The sequence below is a fragment of the Hyla sarda genome, chromosome 2 (assembly GCF_029499605.1).
Source record: "Hyla sarda isolate aHylSar1 chromosome 2, aHylSar1.hap1, whole genome shotgun sequence".
Taxonomy (NCBI): domain Eukaryota; kingdom Metazoa; phylum Chordata; class Amphibia; order Anura; family Hylidae; genus Hyla; species Hyla sarda.
The window spans coordinates 320,579,356-320,602,774 of NC_079190.1; the positions used below are offsets into that span (position 1 = coordinate 320,579,356).

Below are 23,419 nucleotides of genomic sequence, written 5' to 3' on the forward strand. Positions count from 1 at the left end.
TTACTACATGGCAAGTGACCGGTGTCAGGTTCAGTGTGTGCAGTGTTATAGCTCCTAGGGGAGCTATAGCATTGCAAAAAAAAAAAAAAAAAAAAACTGTTGAAGTATTTGAATAGTTAAGTTAATAAAGATCTTTTAACCCTTGCAATTTTACACGTTTGATCACCCCCCTTTTCCCCATCATAAAATAAATAAATAAAAAATAAAATTAATAATAATAAAAAAGAAAAAAAAAAAAAAAAGAAAATAAAAATATCATAATAGTAATGATAAAAAATTAAAATTTATAAATAAAATAATAATACATAAAATACTGTATATTACAACAACATACACATGTGTGGTATCGCCGCGTGCCTACATGTCCGTAGTATAAAAAAATAAATAAATTAATTAATTAATTAAAAAAATTAATAAATAAATATAGTCATTTAAGGCGCTCCGTCTATGGCGTACGTGTATAATAAAAAAAAAAAACAAAAAAAAAAAACATTACAAATTTATTAATTAATGAATAAAATACATAAATAAGTAATATTACTTGAATAAATAAATTTCACAGTCCAAAATAGCGTATTTTTGACCCCTTTTTATACCGTAAATATGAAAAACAGCGATCTCAAACTCTGATCGAAACGACAATGGTACTGCGGACAGCTTCAGATCACAACGACAACTATATGAGCCCTCATACCGTCCCCACTCCTTTGCCCGGCTCCTTACCCCCACCACACTAGCACTCCCCCCCTGCCCACTGCTGCTGCTGCCCCCCCCCTTTTTCCTCGTGCTCTTCCAGTGCTCCCCATGGTTCTTGCAGCCACTGCGCCCCCCCCACGCCTCCCCATCACCTCTCTGCCCCGAGTTCCCAACCCCCCCCCCCCTTCCCCCACTGCTGCCGCTGCTGTCCTCCTTCCTCCTGCCTCTCCAATGCCCCCCGTGGAGGGGTAGGGAGTGCTCCCCTGATTTCGTGTTGCTCTTCCCCCCTCTGGGGCCGGATGGGGGCATAGACGTATTTGTCGCCGCTCTCGCTCTGGTCCTGGGGGGCGGCACAGGCGGTGTTTTTTGGGCCTTCTGTTCACCTGCGGGGAGTAGGTGTTTCGGTTCTTCCCGCAGGGTTCTCCCTCGGAGTCCTCTACTGCTGTTTTCCCAGCATGGTTTCCGGCGCCGTTCCGGGCGGCGGCCGAGTGCCCGCGACCCGGCGGTCTCCAGCGTGCCTTGTCCCACGCCTGCGGCGGTGGTGAAGTGGTTCCTCCCTCTGTTGTGCTTCTCCATTTTCTGGAATTGGTGAGTGTTCTGATGTGGGGCTTTGCCCCTTCCCTGGTTTGTGTGCTTATGGCTACGTCTGTGTAGTGTTCGTCCTTTTGTTCCCGTGTGTTTGTTGAGTTTGGGTCTCGGATATGGGTGTATATCTGTGTTGGTCTCTGGTTGTGAGTTGGGTACGTCTCTTCTTGACGGGGTGCTTTGGTAGGGTATCATTTTCTGCGGTGCGCGCTTGGGTGTGTGGTCTTTTGGCCTTACGCTCTAGGTGGCCGGGGTTTTGCTGACTTAGCTCCCGTAGGCATGTTCCTTTTCCTGAATCGGTGGCTGCCACCCAGTCACGGTTTTGTTTCTTTGGGTTTTCTCCCCCTTTGTTTGGTTTATCTCTCCATCTTAAGTTGTAGTCTCTCTCCGCTGCTCCATTGTCCTAGTATATTTGTCTGCTGTTTTTTCCTGTTTCGCCCAATCTCATGTAGGCATGGGACTCCTGTATGTCGTGCTGGGTGCTTTGGCTGATGTGGCGGAGGGTAGGTTTCGCTTGAGTGTCTGGGGGTAGGTTTTGCTTGTGTCTCCGTTTGTCTTGCCTGTGTGGTTTCTTCTGTTCGTGGTGGTATTCCGGAGGGTGATTCTCCTGTGCTCTACACTTGTTGGGGTGTGGTTTGTTGCTGCAAGGCTGACATGCAAATTTGTGAAGCGTCCATATTTTGTGCTCGCTTCGGCAGCATGTATGTTAAAATTGGAACGATTTTGAGGAGATTAGCATGTCTTCCGCATGCCTTGTTGGCGTTGGTTTGCTGCTTTCCTATGGTCAGGGAGTAATTGCGTTTTCTCTGTTTTGGTTTCTTCAGGGCTCGCTATGTGCCCCGGTTCCGGTCCTTGCTGGTTTACTGAATGGGTGGAATGTGGTTCAGGGCGGAGTTTTTTCCTGCAGGTTGTCTCTGGCCGCCGAGGGTGTGTGGTATCTGTGCCCCCGCATATGTGCCCCTGGTGCACTAAGGGCTGACGTTCCGGTTGGTTGGGGTTTTTTCAGGCGTGATGCAGTGGACAGGCCTGCTTTCAGTCCCCCGTTGCAGCTCATGGGGAGCTCGCTCTGTTCCCGGGTGTGGCTGGTTTGGTTGGTTGTTGGTGTGGTGTTTTGGTTTTCCAGTGGTGCTGCAGGGTGGTTTACTACTGGGTGTCTTTATAGTCAGTGGGTTTCTGCCATGCTTGGGTTTTTTGTTTGCGCTTTTTCCTTTGGTGTTGGTTGTGGGACTTTGGGTGCTTGCTTCGGCAGTTCATGTTCTAGGATTGTAACGGTACTGTGTGGGTTGGCGTGGCCCCTGTGCTTGATTGCGCTATAATTTGGTGATGCTTTTCTTTTTTGGGTGTGATTTGAGTGATCGGGGGCGTTTTGTCGGTCTGACATTTGGGGCGTTGTTATTATTTCTTTCTTTCGGCTTTCTTCCTGCGCTCGGCTTGTTGCACCTAGTGCTTCGCTGTTTGGAGATAAGGTTTATTTTGCGGCTGTACTCCCTGGGGTCGGTATTGGGTGTTGACGCTTTGTCCCGTTCTCTGGCAGTGGTTCCGGAGGTTGCTCCCTCGGGTGGAGTCGGAAGGTTTGCTCATGTGGCTGTGGAATGGGAGACCACCTCGGGTTCGGGTCCCGGGGTAGGACTGAGTGATACAGTTGTGGTTAAATTTTCGGCCTGTGGGTCATCGTGGAGATTGGTGTATTTCTTGGTCCGCTTTAGTGGCTCCTGCGACTTGGTCGCACTCACGGTGAGGCGCTTGCGAGTAGTTGGGGTTGGTGTGGAGGCCGGGATGTCTACAGTCAAGGAGGGTCCCGAAGGTTCCAAATGTGTCTGTGGATAGGGGTTTTGTTTTTTGTACCTACAAGGTTCTGCTGTTTGACTTCCTATTTCGTTTTGATAGGCTGTGATAAAAGAAGTTAACTGCTGTGTCTCCTATCCAAGGAGGTTCGAGATTTGGGCTGTATTCTGCATGTATCCAATTAACATTCTTAGTATGTGACGCTGGGTATCTTCACCTGTTCGTGTGAATCACCTACTACTCAGTGCAAAAAAAAAAAAGGGTGCTTTCCCACTGTGCTGCGATCCAGTGGGGTGAGGTTGCCGCATGGCGGGGGGTGATTTTTCTTTTCTGCTTTGCGGTTGGTGGGATGTTGGTGTATACCTAGGGGCTGGGCCCGTGAGCGGGTGGCCTTGCTGTCGGCGACCGTTTTTTCCTATCAGTTTTTGGGTCGCTTGGTGGCGGCTGTGGGTCGGATTTTTGGTTGTCGCTTTTGCGTCGTTTTTTCTGATCCGAGGTTTTGCGCTGGCTTTTTTCGGGGCTAGGTGGATGGGGCACTTTCTTTCTCCTCGTCTCCTTCCATGACACATGGGTGTCTGATGTGTTTTTTGGGTGCCTATTTTGTGCGTTTTCAGGTCCGTCGGTCCGAGATTGCTTAGGCGATCTGGGACACACAGCTTGTGCTGCATGAGGGTCCACGAATGACTGTTTTTTCCGGTTGTCGTCCTATTGTTGACTGGACTGCGGTGGGGGCCTCCCCCCCCCCTTTTTCTTTTATGCTCCCCACCCTCGATTGTCTGTTTTGGGTTTTGGCTTCTCTTTGTAGGAGGGGGTGTTGTGAGTTTGGGATTCACTCTCTTTTTGTGTCGGTGTCGGCGGAGAGGGCTCAGTTTCCGGAGAGGGTAGCGCAGCGCGTGGGGCGCGGGGGATCTGCATGTTGCGTTGCTATTTTCGCCCAGTTTGATGTTTCCCACATGTGTTTTTGTTTTGCGAGCGGCTTTCCGCAAGGTGGTGCGAGTGCTGCGGCACTCTTCGGTGTATGGGCGAGTCTGAGAAATGAGTTCACACAAGAGTTAGTGAATACAAAAAAAAAAAAATAAAAAAAAAAATAAAAAAACATAGGACCTGGCAGCAGGTACCTCGGATTTCCTGGAGAGGTTATGTGTTGGGCGAATTTCCTGGAGAGGAAATGTGTTGGGCGACTTTCCTGGAGAGGAAATGTGTTGGGTGTGTTCGGGGGGCTGAGTTGGCCCCAGGTGTTGGCTATCCAGTATCTCTTGGGTGGGGGTCGGAGCCCAGTGTAGGGCTAACTGGTCTCCTCCGTGGCGGTAAGAAGACGGTGAAAGCGGGGTCAACCCGGGGTAGACCTCCACACAGGACAGTGTGGCAGCACCTCTCGGGTTGGCAAGAAGCCAATCGGTGTCTTTGTTACAGTTAAATTGTTATTTATATAAGTAATTTTATAAATAAAGCTTTGGCCGATCCCCACCCACGGAAAAGTTGAATTGTTGTTGTGTCAGTTATTATTTAATTAATTATTGTAGTAAGGGGGAGGGGTAGTTATAGCCTGCTCGGAGCTAATTGGGTCTCAACAGTCTGGAGGGGCAAGCTGTGCATAACTAGCTTGCCCCCTGACTGGTGAGCAGTTAAGGGGTTAAGAAATATACAGGCAATGTTTTTTAGCCCCCTCCCCCGCCTGTAAAAACTTGTTGCTAACTATAGTGGTATGTCCCATGGGTGGGGGGGAAGGAGTGCACCAATCAGGGGTCTAATAGTTTCCCGGGCTTTCAGGGGCCCTCTCCTGGGTATTTATAGCTGTGGTGCCTCCCTTCCCCCCTCAATCTGCCCAGGACCCGGAGTTTTGCCCTCCCTCCCTCCCTTTTTGTATCTCTGTTTATTGTAAGTCACAGCTTGGCGGTAAGAAGACGGTGAAAGCGGGTCAACCCGGGGTAGACCTCCACACAGGACAGTGTGGCAGCACCTCTCGGGTTGGCAAGAAGCCAATCGGTGTCTTTGTTACAGTTAAATTGTTATTTATATAAGTAATTTTATAAATAAAGCTTTGGCCGATCCCCACCCACGGAAAAGTTGAATTGTTGTTGTGTCAGTTATTATTTAATTAATTATTGTAGTAAGGGGGAGGGGTAGTTATAGCCTGCTCGGAGCTAATTGGGTCTCAACAGTCATACACATCACACATATACATCATACACACATTATACATTACATACACATGACACACAGACAGACATACACACATCATACATTACATACACATCACACACAGACATTATACACACATTATACATTGCATACACATCACACATAGACATCATACACACATTATACATTACATACACATCACACATAGACATCATACACACATTATACATTACATACACATCACACATTATACATTACATACACATCACAAATAGACATCATACACACATTATACATTACATACACATCACACACAGACATTATACACACATCATACATTACATACACATCACACACAGACAGACATTATACACACATCATACCTTACATACACATCACACACAGACATTATACACACATTATACATTACATACACATCACATACAGACAGACATCATACACATCATACATTACATACACATCACACACAGACATTATACATTACATACACATCACACATAGACATCATACACACATTATACATTACATACACATCACACATAGACATAATACACACATTATACATTACATACACATCACACATAGACATCATACACACATTATACATTACATACACATAACTCAGACATCATACACACATTATACATTACATACACATCACACATAGACATCATACACACATTATACATTACATACACATCACACAGACATCATACACACATTATACATTACATACACATCGACATCATACACACATTATACATTACATACACATCACACACAGACAGACATCATACACACATCATACATTACATACACATCACACATTATACACACATTATACATTACATACACATCACACATAGACATCATACACACATTATACATTACATACACATCACACACAGACATTATACACACATACACTCACACCATACATATACAACCACCCTTCCTGTCCCCGCCACCTGCATTCTCTGCCTCCTCACCTGAGCCACCATGAGTGGACATCAGAGCTGTAGTCCCGGCCGGTGTGAGGTTACATGGGTTTGAAAATCTCCCCTCACACCGGACGTCCTCTCCTCTCTCCCCTCACCCGCTCTGTTTTCCCCGTACAAACATGCAACCTCCCCGTGGTGGATTAGGTCCTGTGAAGAAAGAGCAGGGGGAGGGATAGAGCTGTGTGCGGGGGAGGAGCTGTGTGCCGAGCTGTGGACATCCTTTCTCTCCTCCTGTCTTCTTTTGTTATGTGTAGCTGCGTCCTCCATCCTCCGGGAGGATTAGATAAGGGGGCGTGGCTCAATTATGTAATGCGAACGTGCGACCTCGGACTCTGCGGTCAGCTGGGGGCCCCCGCTGCCCCCTCCATACTTGCATCCGCTCCTGCGCCTCACACCGGCAGTAAAGAAAAATATTGGGGAAGTTGGTCTGTCCCTGCTAGCCCGATACAGGCCTAAATCTATAAACAATTCACCTGCCCGGCGCCCAAAACTACTTGTCCTGGGCGTCGGGCAATAGAATTTCCACATCCCTGTGTGAGGAATCTATGCTACCTAATGTGGATAAACTATGTTACCTAATGCGGGGAATCTGTGCTATCTAATGTGGGGAAACTATGCTACCTAATGTGGGGAAACTATGCTACCTAATGTGGGGAAACTATGTTGCCTAATGTGGGGAATATGTGCTACCTAATGTGTGGAAACTATGCTACCTAATGTGGAGAAACAATGTTACCTAATGTGGGGAATCTGTGCTACCTAATGTGGGGAAACTATGCTACCTAATGTGGGGAAACTATGCTACCTAATGTGGGGAAACTATGTTACCTAATGTGGGGAATCTGTGCTACCTAATGTGGGCAAACTATGCTACCTAATGTGGGGAAACTATGTTACCTAATGTGGGGAATCTGTGCTACCTGATGTGATGAAACTATGCTACCTAATGTGGGGAAACTATGTTACCTAATGTGGGGAATCTGTGCTATTTAATGTGGGGAAACTATGCTACCTAATTTGGGGAAACTATGTTACCTAATGTGGGGAAACTATGCTACCTAATGTGGGGAAACTGCTACCTAATGTAGGGAATATATGCTACCTAATGTGGGGAAACTGCTACCTAATATAGGGAATATATGCTACCTAATGTGGGGAAACTATGCTACTTAATGTGAGGAAACTATGCTACCTAATGTGGGGAATCTATGCTACCTAATGTTGGGAATCTATGCTACCTAATGTGGGGGGGCTTGAATGAGCTGCTTCATATGGGAGGCCTTAATAAATAATTAGAAACTTATACAGGGGGGGGGGTCCTCCCGAGCAAGTGACATATGGGAGTCCACCTGAGTAAGTGACACATGGAGGGGGGGGTCCTGAACAATTGATGTTTTTTTTTGGGGGGGGGGGGGCCCAGGCACATTCTTTGCACAAGGGCCCTCTGCTGTCTGTGTCCGCCCCTGCCTCACACCCTCTGTGGCTCTGCCTCCCCAACTGTAAGAGGAGCTCCAGGATCCCCCTGTAACGGTGCCGGCATCTTTGTAAAAAGCAGCAGGTCAGTAGGAGGTCAGCCCGTCCTGAAGTCCCAGTGACTGTGGCCGGGCCTGGCAGTATGCATGATGTAATGTCAGTCTGTGCTGTGCCCTATGACCTGTCTGGCCTATACTATATACAAAGTAGTATATGCAGTATGATGCAGCCGGAGGGCACAGCACAGACATTGGTATAGAGTGATATACTGCTAAGCTGTGTGAGGTACCTGCTATATATATATATATAGCACCCAGGGCAGTGGGTACAGCTCAGTGTCCTCTGAACTGGCTAGCCCATACTACACAATGTGGGCATACTGGGAGTTATAGTTTTGCCACAGCTGGAGGCACCCTGGTTAAGAATCAATGAGAGAGTGCCTAAAAACCTCCATCTCATTGTTTCTCAACCAGGGTGCCTCCAGCTGTTGCAAAACTACACCTCCCAGCATGCCTTTGGCAATGTAGACATGGTGGGAGTTGTAGTTTTGCCATAGCTAGAGGCACCCTGATTAAAGGATAAGTTTCATGCTCAAAAACATTTCCCCTATCCGAAGTTTTAGATTGCGGGAGGTCCAACCACTGGTGCCCCCTGCGATCACTTGTTTGGAGCCCCCATGCACTAGCACAAGTGCGCGGCTCTCCCATAGAACTATATGGAGGGGGCGTGGCGGCCTCCGCTTCAGGCGAAGGTCGTGATGCGCTCCTGTGCTAGTGCACGGGGGCTCCAAACAGGAGATCGCAGGGGGCCCCAGCAGTCGGACCCCCCCCCCCCCCTCGCAATCTAAAGCTTAAGGGGAAAGATTTTGAGCATGAGACTTTTCCTTTAAGAGACAATGAGATGTGCCTATTTACCTCCATCTTATTGTTTCTCAACCAGGGTGCCTCCAGCTGTTGCAAAACTATGTATCTATCTCATATGTATCTATCCATCTCTCTCATATCGATCTCTATCTCATATCTATCTATCTCCTATCTATCTCCTATCTATCTATCATATCTATCTATCTATCTATCATGTCATATCTGTCTATCTATCTCATATCTATCTATCTATCTATCTCATATCTATCTCATCTCCATCTATCTATCTCATATCTATCTATCTATCTCATATCTATCTATCTATCTATCTCATATCTATCTCATATATATCTATCTATCTATCTCATATCTATCTGTCTATCTATCTATCTATCTCATATCTATCTATCTATCTCATATCTATCTATCTCATATCTATCTATCTATCTCATATCTATCTATCTATCTATCTATCTCCTATCTATCTATCTATCTCATATCTATCTATCTATCTATCATCTCCTATCTATCTATCTATCTATCATATCATATCTATCTATCTATCTATCTATCTCATATCTATCTATCTACCTATCTCATATATATCTATCTCATATCTATCTATCTATTTCCTATCTATCTATCTATCATCTCATATCTATCTATCTATCTATCTCATATCTATCTCTATATCTATCTCATATCTATCTGTCTCATATCTATCTATCTCATATCTATCTATCTCATATCTATCTCATATTTATCTCATATCTATCTATCTCATATCTATCTCATATCTATCTATCTATCTCATATCTATCTATCTATCTCATATCTATCTACCTATCTATCTATCTATCTATCTATCTATCTCATATCTATCTATCTATCTATCATCTCATATCTATCTATCTATCTCCTATATATCTATCTATCTATCTCCTATCTATCTATCTATCTCCTATCTATCTATCTATCTATCTATCTATCTATCTATCTATCTATCTCCTATCTATCTATCTATCTCCTATCTATCTATCTATCTATCTCCTATCTATCTATCTCATATCTATCTATCTCATATTTATCTATCTATCTCATATCGATCTATCTCATATCTATCTATCTATCTCATATCTATCTATCTATCTCATATCGATCTCTCCATCTCATATCTATCTATCTCATATCTATCTATCTATCTCATATCTATGTATCTACCATCTCTCTCTCATAACTATCTATCTATCTATCTATCTCATATATATCTATCTCTCTCATATCTATCTATATCATATCTATCTATCTCATATCTTTTTATATTCTATCTATCTATATATCTCATATCTATCTATATTCTATCTATCTATATCTATCTATCTCATATCTATCTATCTCATATTTATCTATCTATCTCATATCGATCTATCTCATATCTATCTATCTATCTCATATCTATCTATCTATCTCATATCGATCTCTCCATCTCATATCTATCTATCTCATATCTATCTATCTATCTATCTCATATCTATGTATCTACCATCTCTCTCTCATATCTATCTATCTATCTATCATATCTCTCTCATATCTATCTCATATCTATCTATTTATCTATCTATCTCATATCTATCTATCTATCTCATATCTATCTATATTCTATCTATCTATATCTATCTATCTCATATCTATCTATTTATTTATCTATCTCATATCTATCTCATATCTATCTATCTATCTATATCATATCAATCTACTATCTATCTATCTATCTATCTATCTAGTCCAAATAAAAGCAGCACCTCCAGACAATACTTCAGACTTGTAGATGGTGCAAGCACTTAGGGGGAGATTTATTAAAACCTGTGCAGAGGAAAAATTGCCCAGTTGCCCATAGCAACCAATCAGATCGCTCCTTTCATTTTTCACCAACGTTTCGGTGATCTCTCATCATCACCATTTTCAAGACTTGAAAATGGTGATGAGAGATTACCGAAACATTGTCTACTGCATCATGGAAGAAAACACTGCTAGTTTGATTCACGGATATTGGTGTGCTGCATATATTTACTTTATCTATCTATCTATCTGTCTATCTATCTCTCTCATATCTATCTATCTATCTATCTATCTCATATCTATCACCTATTTATCTATCTATCTCATATCTATCTGTCTATCTATCTATCTCATGTCTCTCTTATATCTATCTCATATCTATCTGTCTATCTATCTATCTCATATCTCTCTTATATCTATCTCATATCTATCTGTTTATCTATCTATCTCATATCTATCTATCTATCTATCTATCTATCTATCTATCTATCTAGACAAAGAATAAGTCAGCCAGCACTTTAGTTGATACCAAACTATTATATGGACCTGGCCTACAGGTGCATGCTACTAGGCTAGATATACAGCAACAGAAGAATGCAGCAGCACACTGCCAGCACAAAGATATAGGTGCAACATGAATATGCAGTTAAAACATGAAGAGCTATTCAGCTATGGTGTAATAGATGCAAATGTGAAACTATGAAATAGTGAGGCACTTAGCTCGCAAATTTGTCTCCGCCGGCGGTCAAATAGCTTGGACCGTCCCACCGCGATAAGGTGGCCTCCTTGGGACGGACCCTACACTGTGAATATGCCTCTGTGTGAACAGTTCAGTAAGCATGTCAGGGTCTGGAACATCCAAGACACCTTATATACACACCTGATAGAGGTGGGTGGGGTGCCAAGGGAGGCCACCTTATCGCGGTGGGACGGTCCAAGCTATTTGACCGCCGGCGGAGACAAATTTGCGAGCTAAGGGGGAGATGTATCATTGCATTTAGACCATTTTTCACGTCTACAAATTTTGCGCAATTGCGCTTTTTTTGCATAGAGCTGCGTTTTTTTTGGTGGACAGTTTTCTAAAGTTGTCACCAGTTTGGTCTACAGTACACCACCTAATCCAGTGGACTGGTATTTATCAATTGCGCAAAAAAAAAGTAGATGTTTTTTTTGCGCAATTGCGCTTTTTTGCAAGAAAAGTAGTCTAAACCTAAGAGTGCTAGCAAGGACTCGTAGAAAATGGCAGACGGTGGAAGATGCAGGTGGGGGATGCAGGAGCCGTCTCTCAGCACTGCAGTACTACAACTACTCCCATCATGGGACAGAATTTGTCCCATAATGGGAGTAGTTGTAGTACTGCAGCACTGAGAGACGCACATCCCCCGTCTGTGGTACTCTATTGTGACTGTTAGGACTAATACTCCAATCATGGACAGACTCTGTCCATTATGGGAGTTGTAGTCCTGGGGCTGAAGGACAGATCGCAGCAGGTCATTCTCCAGAGACCCGCTGCAATCTGCATTTATTAACTTAAAAAGCCGGCGGTACATGCGGCTCTACTGCGCTACCCCCGGCTCCCGTATGCAGATGTCACAATTCATAATCCCCGCCTCCGGGAGAGGGGAGCTCTGATTGGTGGAAAGCTATTCACCACTATACACCAATCAGAGCTCCTGTCTTCTGGTGGGGATTATGAATTGTGACAGGTCTATACAGGGGAGCGAGTGGAGCCGCTTCTACTGTATATAATTGTTATGTGTATTTCCCCCCCAGACTAATACTGACCCCTTCTATAGTGAGCGCTGGGACCGCTGTGTGATTGACAGGTCCCCAGCGCAAGTGTCCGGCCCCACTGACCTTTATATGTTATAAATCTTTATGATACACACTGCCCGTCCTCCTCTTCATTCTTCTGATACCGGAGACGCGCGGCTTCTGCTTTCACTATAGTCAGAGCGCCCCCTACCGTTGTCTGGCCCCAGCCCCGTGGAGTGTGGAGGCAGGGAGGGGGTGCTCTGTCTATAGACTATGATACAGAAGCCGCGCGTCTCCGGTATCAGAAGAATGAAGAGGAGGACGGGCAGTGTGTATCATAAAGATTTATTACATATAAAGGTCAGTGGGGCCGGACACTTGCGCTGGGGACCTGTCAATCACACAGCGGTCCCAGCGCTCACTATAGAAGGGGTCAGTATTAGTCTGGGGGGGGGGGTACAGTACACATAACAATTATATACTGTAGAAGCGGGTCCACCTGCTCCCCTGTATAGACCTGTCACAATTCATAATCCCCGCCAGAAGACAGGAGCTCTGATTGGTGTATAGTGGTGAATAGCTTTCCACCAATCAGAGCTCCGGTCTCCCGGCGGCGGGGATTATGAATCGTGACATCTGTATACAGGAGGCGGCGGGGAGTGCAGTGTTGCCACATGTACCGCTGGCTTTTTAAGTTAGTAAATGCAGATCGCAGCGGGTCTCTGGAGAATGACCTGCTGCGATCTGTCCTTCAGCCCGAGGACTACAACTCCCATCATGGACAGAGCCTGTCCATGATGGGAGTAGTAGTCCTAACAGTCACAATACAGTTTCACAGCTGGGGGATGTGTAAGAGCCATCCCTCAGCACTGTGGTACCACAACTACTCCCATCATGGGACATAACATTTCCCATGATGGGAGTAGTAGTCCAAGGGCAGACTGACGGATCTCAGGGGTCGCACTCTTGAGACCCCTTGCAACTTCTCCGCCCCTGCCCCCTAGTGATGACATCATTAGGGGGCGGAGCTTCACAGTCCAGGCCTGAAGCCAGGGTGGTAAGTATGGCTCTGTTCTCATTATGCGTTTTGCATAATGGGAACAGAGCCTTTCTGGCAGTGTGTTCCCAAACAGGGAGACTCCAGCTGTTGTTTACCTATAGCCCCCATGATGGCAGTTGTAGTTTAGCAACAATTGGAGGCTCCCTCTTTAGGAACACACTGCATTATGTGCGCTCTCCCCAGGGGAGAGCGCCAAAAATGTACTGACCCATTTTTCGTGTTTTTATTGTCATTTCAGATAAGTGAATGCAGAGGACTACCTGAGATTCGGTGGAGTGTGACGATGACTAGCATTTTTTTTATGTCAATAAAAGGGTTAACGAGGGCTGTGGGGGAGTGTTTTTTTAAATACATTTTTTATTTCATGTGTTGTGTTTTTTATAATTGAAATTTCAGGCTTAGTAGTGGAAGCCGTATTGTAGACGGAATCTATTACTAAGCTGGCCTTAGCCCCGAAAACAGCTAGCACTAACCCCCAATTATTACCCCACAATTATCACCGCCACAGGGGTGCCGGGAAGAGCCGGTACCAACAGGCCCGGAGCATCAAAAATAGCGCTCCTTGGCATAGGCGGTAACAGGCTGGGGTTATTTAGGCTGGGGAGGGCCAGTAACAATGGTCCTTGCCCATTCTGGTAATGTCAGGCTGTTGCTGATTGGTTGGTGTCTGATTGACACTGAAAATATGGGGAAGCCTATGTGTTGTTTTTTTTTTGTAATAAAAAAAAAGTGTGTGGTTCCCCATATTTTCAGTGTCAGTCAGATACCAACCAATCACAACAGCCTGACGTTACCAGTGTGGGCGAGGACCATTGTTACTGGCTCTCCCCAACCTAAATAACCCCAGCCAGGAGTGCTATTTTTGACACTCCAGGCCTGTTGGTACTGGCTCTTCCCGGCAACCCTGTGGCGGTGGGTAACGGGGTAATAATAGGGGGTTAGTGCTAGCTGTTTTTGTGGCTAACGCTAAGCCAGGCATTGAAAAAAAAAAAAAACACTCCCCACACAGCCCCCATTAAACCTTTTATTGACATTAAAAAAAAGCTGGTCATCATCGCAATACACTGAATCTGACGTAGTCCTCCCCATTCACGTATCTGAAATGAGAAAAAAAAAAAGGTTAGGACATCATTTGCGATCTCACATGGTGAGTGCGCCCATACTGCAGTGTGTAACAGGGAGCCTCCAACTGTTCTTGTCTGCCTACTGTATCCTGTATATACAGTCATCTATAGATGGCTGTATATACAGGAGAGCGCACAAAGATTTAACTCAGAGCTGCAGTGTGGGTTAATTCTTTCCTTGCTGGGCTCCTGTATAGTATACATGGATACACTATGCCCCCTGTATACTATACAGCGGGCGGAGGTAAGTAGTGATGCTCTCCACCCTGTGTATGTATATGCTATACATCACTCCTCACCTCCTTACACTCCGTGGGGCTGGCGCTCTGCATCCGACCCATGGAGTAGTACCTGCAGTGAAAAAAATGCACACAGGGTACAAAAATGTTTGTTTCCGCACACCAGCAAAAATGCAAGAAAAAACACAAGGGGAGAGATTAATCAAAACCTATGTAGAGGAAGAGTGGTGCAGTTGCCCATAGCAACCTATCAGATTGCTCCTTTCATTTTTGTAAAGAAGCAATCTGATTGGTTGTCATGGGCAACTGCACTACTCTTTCTCTGTACAGTTTTTGATAAATCTCCCCCCCAAAAAACCTCAGTGAAATCCTGAAAAACAATAGAACAAAAGCCCAGCGTCCAGGATACACCACTATTCCTGTGAGGTGTAGATCAGGTCTACAAATAGAACTTTGTGGAGATTTAGACCATTGCACGAAATTTATCATGGGGCTTGCACAAGTTTGATAAATTTGGAGAAATTGCTCCAAATTTAGACCAACCAAAATGATCTACAAAAAACGTCTACCAACAACAACATTGATACATCTCCCCCTAAGTGCCTCACTATTTCATAGTTTCACATTTGCATCTATTACACCATAGCTGTATAGCTCTTCATGTTTTAACTGCATATTCATGTTGCACCTTTATCTTTGTGCTGGCAGTGTCCTGCTGCATTCTTCTGTTGCTGTATATCTATCTATCTATCTATCTCATATCTATCTGTCTATCTATCTATCTCATATCTATCTATCTATCTATCTATCTTTCTAGAAAAATAAAGCCAGTGCAGTACTCCATAAAGTGAAAAACGGGGTGATTTATTCCATCAAAAAAAACGTTACCTAATGGGGGCATTACCTACCTGATGAAACTACCTACTGGGGGCATTACCTATCTGGGGGCACTACCTACTGGGGGCATTACCTTCTACATACCTACTGGGGGCCTTACCTACTACATGCTTACTGGGGGCAATAAATACGACCTACCTGGAGGCATCAACTACTACCTACTGGGGATATTACCTACCTGGAGGCATCACCTACTAGGTACATTATCGATCTGCTTGGGTATCCTATCTTATAGGGGTATTCCCTACCTACCCACTGTGGGCTTTACCTGTGTGATGGGGGAAACGATGTAAAGGGACCTGTCTACCCCCTTGAGTGACCAACTGCCTAAAGGAGGGGGGGCTACCTACTCTTCCCCCCAACCCACTTTTCTACCCACTATACTGAGCGCTATAAGCGCTGGAAAAGTGCAGAGTCTTAAATGTTTGTTTGGCAGGTTCTGTGGAGTTGTGGCTGGAAGAAATAGTCATGACGGTCTGGGCCGGATGGATAAGAAAAGGAAATTGACTGACACCGATCAGAGAAGACGTCACCTGATGTAACTTTATGTAATCTCTTATATGGTCTGTAGAGCCTGTGTAGAGCTGAGGCACTAACTTCTGTGTAAAGGGGTTTATTCAGTATTTTTATGGTAATATTATCCTGTTACTATGTGGAGGTAATGTGTAGTCATAGTGTGGTACAATTATTTGAACCTTGTATAGAGCTGTTGTTGGTTATACTGGTCTGTGGTCTATGGTCTATTTATCAACTGCTGGTTTGGTGTATGTTGAGTAACTTATACAAAGTAAGAGATTATTATTATTATTATTATTGTCTTCTATTCTTTAAAGTAAACATTTTTGGATTATTCTTAGTTCTGACCCAGTTGCATGGAATAATGGTCTACTGTAGTGTTTTCCAACCAGGGTGCCTCCAGCTGTTGCAAAACTACATTTTCCAGCATGCCCAAGCAGCCAAAAGCTGTCTGGACATGCTGGAGGCACCCTGGTTGGGAAAAGCTGGTCTACAATAAAGCTATTGAAGTGCAAAGTTCATATTCATATTTATGTATGTGTTTTAAAATGAATGCTTTCCCCTTTTATGAACAAGTATATAATTACGATATGCCATGAGCTTGAAAAATTACGCAATATGGGGCTGGTATGCAACTTTTTCCAGGGCTGGTTTTTATCCCCAGTCCGGCCCTGCCCGTGGCTGTTGGTTTTATACCGTTTGGGGACAGCCAAGGAGGCGTCAGCAGGCAACACAGGTAAGTGTGTGCTTGTGTGTGTGTGTGTGTGTTTCCTATGCAGATCCTAAACCCAGTATCAAATGCAAGTAGGAGGAGTAAGAAGGGCTCCTGCCAAAGCCAGGTTATGGATTGCATTTAAAAATGGTCCATCAGAGTGAAATGGACTCCCATCTTCCTGCTTAGCAATAATGATATGGGTTTAGGGTCTGCTGTGTGTACTGGTGGGTGACTGCCACCCAGCCAGAGTGTGTATGGGAGGCTGCCAGCCAGCCTCCCTTCCTACAAGTAGTGATGGTGCATGTGAAGGGGACAGCGTTGGTTCCTCCCCTTTCACAGTTAGCACTTCTCATCCTTCCTTTTGGCTGGTATCAAATGTGGTGTCTGTTTATATCAGTTTAATATCTGATATGTCCCCTATCTGGTAGCATATATTAAGTGCACCACCAGGTTTCAGTGTTGGAAAGAAAGATTACCTGTTTATTTGCTGCTGCTTGCTGGCTAGTCCAGTGGGCCCCTACTGCAGGCAAAAGACAATATGTGGTGCCTATGTGCCTAGGTGGATAGGACATCAGCTATGAGGCATTTGTTTGTACAAACTGCTGCTCACAACTAATGTTGTAATATAGTGTCTCCATCTGCTGGTGGTATTGAATAAGCAATAGTGCAATGATAGGGTCTGAAAAAGAAGAAAAATAAGAAGCAGCAGCATAGGAAAAAAGGAGGAAAGAAGGAAAACATGGAGAGAAGAAAAAAAAGAAGGTAAAAATGAGGTGAAAACATGTTTAAAAAAGTATTTCCATCTCTCTCTCTCTCTATATATGTATATACATATATATATATATATATATATTTAAAAGAAAAAAAATTATATATATATATACATAGAGAGAGAGATAAATATATATAGAGATATATGGGTGGATAGATAGATAGATAGATAGATACACATACATACATACATACATACATATGTGTGTATTGTTGGAGTTGCAAACATGGGTGCACTTGACAAACTCAGTGCGGCTATTCTCCATTGAAAGATTGTTGCATCCAGGACCCTTAGCACTGTGATATGCTACTCAATACCACTGGCATGGCCAGGTGTAAGCAACATCTGACCTTGGTTGTGTATGTAACCATGGAGATTGTGATGTCGCCTAGGCCCACCAAAGAACAGCCTTGTCAGAAGCAGCACTGCCATGAGCAGAAGCAGCAGCACCATAGGTGGTCAAATAAGCTGGATTTAACCAAGACAAGTGAGTCCAATAGGATGCAGGTATGTCCCCTATCCTTACAGCTTCCCGTGGCTGTTGGTTTTATGCCGTTTGGGGACAGCCAAGGAGGCGTCAGCAGGCAACACAGGTAAGTGTGTGCTTGTGTGTGTGTGTGTGTGTGTGTGTTTCCTATGCAGATCCTAAACCCAGTATCAAATGCAAGTAGGAGGAGTAAGAAGGGTTCCTGCCAAAGCCAGATTATGGATTGCATTAATAAATGGTCCATCAGAGTGAAATGGACTCCCATCTTCCTGCTTAGCAATAATGATATGGGTTTAGGGTCTGCTGTGTGTACTGGTGGGTGACTGCCACCCAGCCAGAGTGTGTATGGGAGGCTGCCAGCCAGCCTCCCTTCCTACAAGTAGTGATGGTGCATGTGAAGGGGACAGCGTTGGGTCCTCCCCTTTTCCAGTTATCACTTCTCATCCTTCCTTTTGGCTGGTATCAAATGTGGTGTCTGTTTATATCAGTTTAATATCTGATATGTCCCCTATCTGGTTGCATATATTAAGTGCACCACCAGGTTTTAGTGTTGGAAAGAAAGATTACCTGTTTATTTGCTGCTGCTGCAGCTGCTTGCTGGCTAGTCCAGTGGGCCCCTACTGCAGGCAAGAGACAATAGGTGGTGCCTATGTGCCTAAGTGGATAGGACATCAGCTATGAGGCATTTGTTTGTACAAACTGCTGCTCACAACTAATGTTGTAATATAGTGTCTCCATCTGCTGGTGGTATTGAATAAGCAATAGTGCAATGATAGGGTCTGAAAAGAAGAAAAATAAGAAGCAGCAGCATAGGAAAAAAGGAGGAAAGAAGGAAAACATGGAGAGAAGAAAAAAAAGAAGGTAAAAATGAGGTGAAAACATGTTTAAAAAAGTATTTCCATCTCTCTCTCTTTCTATATATGTATATACATATATATATATTTAAAAGAAAAAAAAATTATATATATATATATATATATAAATATACATATATATATATATAGAGAGAGAGAGAGAGAGATAAATATATATAGAGATAGATGGGTGGATAGATAGATAGATAGATAGATACACATACACACATACACACATACACATACACACATACATACATACATATGTGTGTATTGTTGGAGTTGCAAACATGGGTGCACTTGACAAACTCAGTGCGGCTATTCTCCATTGAAAGATTGTTGCATCCAGGACCCTTAGCACTGTGATATGCTACTCAATACCACTGGCATGGCCAGGTGTAAGCAACATCTGACCTTTGTTGTGTATGTAACCATGGAGATTGTGATGTCGCCTAGGCCCACCAAAGAACAGCCTTGTCAGAAGCAGCACTGCCATGAGCAGAAGCAGCAGCACCATATGTGGTCAAATAAGCTGGATTTAACCAAGACAAGTGAGTCCAATAGGATGCAGGTATGTCCCCTATCCTTACAGCTTCCCGTGGCTGTTGGTTTTATGCCGTTTGGGGACAGCCAAGGAGGCGTCAGCAGGCAACACAGGTAAGTGTGTGCTTGTGTGTGTGTGTGTGTGTTTCCTATGCAGATCCTAAACCCAGTATCAAATGCAAGTAGGAGGAGTAAGAAGGGTTCCTGCCAAAGCCAGATTATGGATTGCATTAATAAATGGTCCATCAGAGTGAAATGGACTCCCATCTTCCTGCTTAGCAATAATGATATGGGTTTAGGGTCTGCTGTGTGTACTGGTGGGTGACTGCCACCCAGCCAGAGTGTGTATGGGAGGCTGCCAGCCAGCCTCCCTTCCTACAAGTAGTGATGGTGCATGTGAAGGGGACAGCGTTGGTTCCTCCCCTTTTCCAGTTATCACTTCTCATCCTTCCTTTTGGCTGGTATCAAATGTGGTGTCTGTTTATATCAGTTTAATATCTGATATGTCCCCAATCTGGTAGCATATATTAAGTGCACCACCAGGTTTCAGTGTTGGAAAGAAAGATTACCTGTTTATTTGCTGCTGCTGCAGCTGCTTGCTGGCTAGTCCAGTGGGCCCCTACTGCAGGCAAGAGACAATAGGTGGTGCCTATGTGCCTAAGTGGATAGGACATCAGCTATGAGGCATTTGTTTGTACAAACTGCTGCTCACAACTAATGTTGTAATATAGTGTCTCCATCTGCTGGTGGTATTGAATAAGCAATAGTGCAATGATAGGGTCTGAAAAGAAGAAAAATAAGAAGCAGCAGCATAGGAAAAAAGGAGGAAAGAAGGAAAACATGGAGAGAAGAAAAAAAAAGAAGGTAAAAATGAGGTGAAAACATGTTTAAAAAAGTATTTCCATCTCTCTCTCTATATGTATATATGTATATACATATATATATATATATATATATATATATATATATATTTAAATGAAAAAAAATATATATATATACATATATATATAGAGAGAGAGAGAGAGAGATAAATATATATAGAGATAGATGGGTGGATAAATAGATAGATAGATAGATAGATAGATAGATACACATACATACATACATACATATGTGTGTATTGTTGGAGTTGCAAACATGGGTGCACTTGACAAACTCAGTGCGGCTATTCCCCATTGAAAGATTGTTGCATCCAGGACCCTTAGCACTGTGATATGCTACTCAATACCACTGGCATGGCCAGGTGTAAACAACATCTGACCTTAGTTGTGTACGTAACCATGGAGATTGTGATGTTGCCTAGGCCCACCAAAGAACAGCCTTGTCAGAAGCAGCACTGCCATGAGCAGAAGCAGCAGCACCATAGGTTGTCAAATAAGCTTGATTTAACCAAGACAAGTGAGTCCAATAGGATGCAGGTATGTCCTCTATCCTTACAGCTTCCCGTGGCTGTTGGTTTTATACCGTTTGGGGACAGCCAAGGAGGCGTCAGCAGGCAACACAGGTAAGTGTCCCTTGTGTGTGTGTGTGTGTGTTTGTGTGTGTGTTTCCTATGCAGATCCTAAACCCAGTATCAAATGCAAGTAGGAGGAGTAAGAAGGGTTCCTGCCAAAGCCAGGTTATGGATTGCATTTAAAAATGGTCCATCAGAGTGAAATGGACTCCCATCTTCCTGCTTAGCAATAATGATATGGGTTTAGGGTCTGCTGTGTGTACTGGTGGGTGACTGCCACCCAGCCAGAGTGTGTATGGGAGGCTGCCAGCCAGCCTCCCTTCCTTCCTACAAGTAGTGATGGTGCATGTGAAGGGGACAGCGTTGGTTCCTCCCCTTTCACAGTTATCACTTCTCATCCTTCCTTTTGGCTGGTATCAAATGTGGTGTCTGTTTATATCAGTTTAATATCTGATATGTCCCCTATCTGGTAGCATATATTAATTGCACCACCAGGTTTCAGTGTTGGAAAGAAAGATTACCAATTTTTTTGCTGTTGTTGCAGCTGCTTGCTGGCTATTCCACTGGGCCCCTACTGCAGGCAAAAGACAATAGGTGGTGCCTATGTGCCTAGGTGGATAGGACATCAGCTATGAGGCATTTGTTTGTACAAACTGCTGCTCACAACTAATGTTGTAATATAGTGTCTCCATCTGCTGGTGGTATTGAATAAGCAATAGTGCAATGATAGGGTCTGAATAATAAGAAGCAGCAGCATAGGAAAAGAGGAGGAAAGAAGGAAGGTAAAAATGAGGTGAAAACATGTTTAAAAAAGTATTTCCATCTCTCTCTCTTTCTCTATATGTATATACATATATATATATTTAAAAGAAAAAAAATATATATATATATATAAATATATATATATATATATATATAGAGAGAGAGAGAGATAAATATATATAGAGATAGATGGGTGGATAGATAGATAGATAGATAGATAGATATAGATATAGATACACATACATACATACAAACATACATACATACATACGTGTGTATTGTTGGAGTTGCAAACATGGGTGCACTTGACAAACTCAGTGCGGCTATTCCCCATTGAAAGATTGTTGCATCCAGGACCCTTAGCACTGTGATATGCTACTCAATACCACTGGCATGGCCAGGTGTAAACAACATCTGACCTTTGTTGTGTATGTAACCATGGAGATTGTGATGTCGCCTAGGCCTACCAAAGAACAGCCTTGTCAGAAGCAGCACTGCCATGAGCAGAAGCAGCAGCACCATAGGTGGTCAAATAAGCTGGATTTAACTAAGACAAGTGAGTCCAATAGGATGCAGGTATGTCCTCTATCCTTACAGCTTCCCGTGGCTGTTGGTTTTATACCGTTTGGGGACAGCCAAGGAGGCGTCAGCAGGCAACACAGGTAAGTGTGTGCTTGTGTGTGTGTGTGAGTGTGTTTCCTATGCAGATCCTAAACCCAGTATCAAATGCAAGTAGGAGGAGTAAGAAGGGTTCCTGCCAAAGCCAGGTTATGGATTGCATTTAAAAATGGTCCATCAGAGTGAAATGGACTCCCATCTTCCTGCTTAGCAATAATGATATGGGTTTAGGGTCTGCTGTGTGTACTGGTGGGTGACTGCCACCCAGCCAGAGTGTGTATGGGAGGCTGCCAGCCAGCCTCTCTTCCTACAAGTAGTGATGGTGCATGTGAAGGGGACAGCGTTGGTTCCTCCCCTTTCACAGTTATCACTTCTCATCCTTTCTTTTGGCTGGTATCAAATGTGGTGTCTGTTTATATCAGCTTAATATCTGATATGTCCCCTTTCTGGTAGCATATATTAAGTGCACCACCAGGTTTCAGTGTTGGAAAGAAAGATTACCTGTTTATTTGCTGCAGCTGCTTGCTGGCTAGTCCAGTGGGCCCCTACTGCAGGCAAAAGACAATAGGTGGTGCCTATGTGCCTAGGTGGATAGGACATCAGCTATGAGGCATTTGTTTGTACAAACTGCTGCTCACATCTAATGTTGTAATATAGTGTCTCCATCTGCTGGTGGTATTGAATAAGCAATAGTGCAATGATAGGGTCTGAAAAAGAAGAAAAATAAGAAGCAGCAGCATAGGAAAAAAGGAGGAAAGTAGGAAAACATGGAAAGAAGAAAAAAAAGAAGGTAAAAATGAGGTGAAAACATGTTTCAAAAAGTATTTCCATCTCTCTCTCTCTCTATATATATATATGTATAAACATATATATATATATATATATATATATATATATTTAAAAGGAAAAAAAATTATATATATATATATATATATATATACATATATAGTGAGAGAGAGAGAGATAAATATATATAGAGATAGATGGGTGGATATATAGATGGATAGATAGATAGATAGATAGATAGATAGATACACATACATACATACATACATACATACATTCATACATACATACATATGTGTGTATTGTTGGAGTTGCAAACATGGGTGCACTTGACAAACTCAGTGCGGCTATTCCCCATTGAAAGATTGTTGAATCCAGGACCCTTAGCAGTGTGATATGCTACTCAATACCACTGGCATGGCCAGGTGTAAAC

General features: G+C 43.5%; 1 non-coding gene and 1 pseudogene across 1 annotated transcript; both read left to right on the forward strand.

Annotated features, from left to right (window-relative positions):
- The first annotated feature begins 19,806 nt into the window (after positions 1 to 19,806).
- Positions 19,807 to 19,909, forward strand: LOC130360017 (U2 spliceosomal RNA; annotated as a pseudogene).
- A 1,302-nt stretch (positions 19,910 to 21,211) lies between these two features.
- Positions 21,212 to 21,410, forward strand: LOC130360007 (U2 spliceosomal RNA). Its single transcript, XR_008890518.1, has one exon. It is a non-coding gene; the product is annotated as a U2 spliceosomal RNA (small nuclear RNA).
- Positions 21,411 to 23,419: the final 2,009 nt, after the last annotated feature.